The following is a 4,675-nucleotide window of genomic DNA, read 5'->3' on the forward strand; positions in this document are numbered from 1 at the left end:
CAAATTACGACATGCAACTCCATAATGCACTTTGCAACTTCAGCACGAGATGTCACATAATCCTAAACACTCTAGATTTAAAAACAAAGCAACATATGTGTTCGTGCATGAACAAACTGTGGTGTGTGCATCATGTGGGTGTGTTTATGTGATTTTGTGTGGGTTGGTGAGTTAATTGTCTCACTGCCCTGTCTGTTACTCAGCTGTGTGGGAGGTGCCCTCATGCATATGTGAGCTGTCATCCCCCTGTCTTGTTCATTTGGCTGAGTCCATCTCGTCAAGTGTGACAGACCTGATTGCAATGTTCTCCATGTCCAAGTGTCCCTGCCCCATTGAGTCCCCACGTGTTGTCACCGCTGTGATCTTGTTTTATTTTTGCCTCCATGTTTGCTCTGTGTCCATTTTACGTGATTATTGCACTTGTGTTTTGTTGTTTGTGTCTTCCATTGTTGTGTTGTCTGTTCGATTATTTTCTGAGAGTATTCATTCTGGTTTGTTTCATTCAGATTCTAAACAGAGTTATTCCCACATTGGGCAGCACGGTGGCTTAGTTTTTAGCACTGTTGCCTCATAGCGAAAAGGTCATAGGTTTAATTCCAACCTGTGGCCTTTCTGTGTGGCGTTTGCATGTTCTCCCTGTGTTTGCGTGGGTTCTCTCAGGGTGCTCTGGCTTCCTCCCACATCCAAAGACACGCAGGTTAGGTAGATTGGAAACTTTAAAATTGTCCGTAGGTGGGCATGCAGGTGTGAATGTGTTTGTTTGTCTATATGTGGCCCTGCGACAGGCTGGTCTCCCTGTACCCTGCCTCATGCTCTGTGACTGCTGGGATAGGCTCCAGCCCCCCAAGACCCTTATTTGGACTAAGCATGTCATGATCTGCCTTTGTCCTTGCCCTTTTTTTACCTCTTGTGTGTACTTTGTCTGTTTTCCCTCCAGGTGGCACACTGCAGAGCCAAGGAACAGCTGCAGCTCTTCTTCTCATCGCAGCTGACGCTCATGAGCTCCTGATTAGGAGCCAGCTACTTAAACTCTGAGCTCAGTCTTCGGTGACTCTGACCAGCGAGAGTCTTCCGTGACTCTCCATGACTTTCCATGATACTCCATGAGCCTTCCATGAGAAATTCATGACCCTGTCTATGGTGATCCATGCACTCTGACATCTGAGCTTCCCGCAGCTCATCTCAAGGTAAGCTGGCCACCTCTAATTCCTGAATTAGAGCACGTCGATCTTTTGGTGTTTCCAGACACTTTCCTACACTGCTTCTATGCTGCATGCTCCTGGCTCCCAGGCCACCTTCTGCATGATGTCACTTTGGAACTCACCTGCTCTCAGCCTCAGAGGGCATAGCTCTGCCATGTTCAGCTAAGTTCTCAATTTCTCATACTCGTATTTGGCTGCCAACATCCTGGTGATTCTTCTGACAGTCAGTGAACCAACTCATGAGACCAACTCTGCACTGACTGTAGCATTCCATGGCAATGGAATTCTTTTTTTTGTTCAATATTTCTGCCATTGTAGTTCTTCAGTTGCCTTGGAATACCTTTCAAAACCAGACGAGGTAAATCAAGTTGCTCATTTAGAACAAGTTGAGGATGTAATGAGGCCTCATTTACCACAGCATGTGATGATGTCTCTTTTGATATGGCCTCGGAGACAATGTCTCCAAACACGTGTTCGTAAGGTTTTTAATTTTCCAAACTGTTTTTTTCACGATTGCCATCACTAATTTACCAGATTCACAAAAGGTTTTGTTGTCATCCCCAGCCATATGATCTATGCATTCTTTATACCTGGTTTTAATTCACTTTTCTTTTGCCGATTTCTAGCATTGCAGAGAAGGTAGGTCAGTGAAAAAACGAGCTGGACTACCAATATTGACCTGGGTTCAATCCCGGTCAAGCCACCTGTCTGCATGCTTGGAGAAAACACTTCATCTTCATTGTTCCAATCAGTCCAACTGTAAAGGGATACTGACCTTAGCTGATGAAGCAGCCTGTAATGGAGTCATACATCTGCTTCATGTTATGGACAGTATGGGTAGGCTCCAGAAACAAGGAGACTCAAGGTGACATCACATTCATTACAATCAGACTGATATCTCAATATGATAAATAATTTTTGGCCCACACTTTTTATACTCTGTGTTCAATCTGATTCTCACCCAGATCACTTCTGTGACACTGTGATAATACAAAAACAAACCATTTACAGGAGACAGTTTTGAATTGATTCCTCTTGCAGGGGATCAATATTTCCCATGCCATATTTTGCACTCATTCTTTTTTGTTGTTTTTATTTATTTATTTATTTATTTATTTATTTATTTATACCACTGCAACAGATGAAGAAAAAAAAATAAATGAAGTCTTCTTTTCCTCTGCTGACAGACAGATCAACCTGGTCATGGTGTCACTCATGCCTCCAGGTGATGCTGTTTGGAGGTAGTAACAATAACAAATCAGAATCTGTCAGTGGTTGTCAGAAGAATGCCACAAATCTGGGTCAACAACTGCTGGGAATGAGATTTAGAGTGTCTGCCAAGTTCATGGAAAGAAGCTGAGAAAATGTTGTTTAATTTGTAACACTTTAATGGTGCATCACATTTACCCTATATGGTAAATGTGCAACATTGCCTGCATGAATTTATCACTGATTTTATGCTTTACAATTCTAGTAAATGTAAATTAAACAGCAACAATGAATTAAACATTTGTGTTACACTGACTGCAGCCATTAAATATGAAGCTCATTCATGGATATGGATGCATATCCCTAAACCATCCAGCAAGTGCCCATGTTCACCAGGTGGGAGCAATGTGTTTATTTCTTTTTGTGATGGTGAAGGACAGGTTGGTGGCCAACATCAGACAGGACACTGCATGGACTATGTTTTTGAATGACATTGTGATCATTATTCAGATTAGGGAGCAGGTAAAGCTGAGCCTGAAAGGTGAAGGTATACACTGGAGAGAATGGGAATTAAATTAAGCAGGAGTTACAAAGAGTAGAAATGGTAAAGGTGGCTGAGTTTAAATACTTTGTCAACTGTTAGAAATAACAGAGAGTATAGTAGAGAGGTAAAGTAGCAATGCATGGAGTGACTTGTGATAGAAGGTTAAGTGTGAAAGTGCAAATTTTCAAGATGTTAGTGAACTATATTGAATGGCATGGATATGGTGATGGTGGTGGAGCTGGATGTGGTAGAGCTGAAGATGATGTGATTGTCATTTTGAGTGACAATGTTGGACAAGTTTACATGATTTGGAGAGGCAAGATTGAATTCAGCTGTGGCCATAAGCTAGCATGGAGATCACTGTATTGAGAATAGCTGGGCAGCACATCTACAAGAATATCATAGTAGACAACAAAATGAAGAGAGTGCATTTATGCTATTCTGTAGTGTCAGAATTGAGTGAAAATTCAACTGGTCTTTTTTTTTTAGAATAATTTGTTTTTGTAGTGCTGAAGTTGACATAGGCAGATGTCAAGCCAAAACTGTTACATTAAACCATAGAATGTGAACTGGACAAACCCTCCATGATGTCACCAATCAGTTCTAGGAAGAGTGGGGTTTAAGGACAGGTGGAATGGCTTAATGTCATTATCTTTGCAGTGGCTAATTCCCAGCCATCCCATAAACTTGCATGAGCAAGATCAGTGTGGCCTCAGTAAGATTAGTGAAGCCTATTGCCATCCTATCTTGTAGTTACCATGAAAGCTAATAGAGTATTTTTGTGGACTGGGTATTAGTCTTCATGATAGCTGACATTGGTGAGAAAATTAAAAACTCAGAATTGCCATATTTCCTCAATATCCATGAAACCTTAATTGCAGCTAACATTACAAGCTGCCAATGCCACCAAATTAGTGCTAATGTCATAAACACACAAACTAAATAAAGCTAAAATTTCAATCAATGAAAACACTAAAGCACAGCCTTCTTAGATGGCTAATAAAACCCACAACAATCTGTATTATGTCAGATATTTGAAATATAATGCTCAGAAAAGACAAATATTTTGGTGTCCATGGTAGCTACTGTAGTAGCATATGCTATCAGCCGGACCTGCCCTGAAAGTGACACAACCCTAATTATTCATAATGTCACAACTGGAATTTGCTGAAATGGATGAGTCATGTCAACAGTATTTCTTCTGCAAGGCTTTAAACACCTTTCACTTCTGTAGTGCGCTGGGAAAATTGGACCTTGTGATCTCTCTCTCTCTCTCTCTCTCTCTCTCTCTCTCTCTCTCTCTCTCTATATATATATATATATATATATATATATATATATACACAAAAAAAAACCCAATTCATTCCATTGAAGATGGAATGGTAATCTCAAACACATACTGTCAAGATTACCTGATGTCAGTGAAAAGCTGGATGTCCTGCAATTTTTTACTTTTAAACTCGGACACAGATGGAAACAGATGTCGAGACATCGCCATCTGTTTAGCCAGTTAACGATTACAATAATACAATTACAATAACTTCAGTTTTATCTGAATTTAAAATCAGGAAATTAGATGTCATCCATGTCTTTATGTCTGAAAGACATTCCTGCCGTTTAACTAATTGGTGTGTGTCCTCTGGCTTCATGGATAGATAAAGCTGGGTATCATCTGCATAACAATGAAAATTTAAGCAATGCTTTCTAATAATACTGCCTA

The sequence above is a fragment of the Thalassophryne amazonica genome, chromosome 1 (assembly GCF_902500255.1).
Source record: "Thalassophryne amazonica chromosome 1, fThaAma1.1, whole genome shotgun sequence".
Lineage (NCBI taxonomy): Eukaryota > Metazoa > Chordata > Actinopteri > Batrachoidiformes > Batrachoididae > Thalassophryne > Thalassophryne amazonica.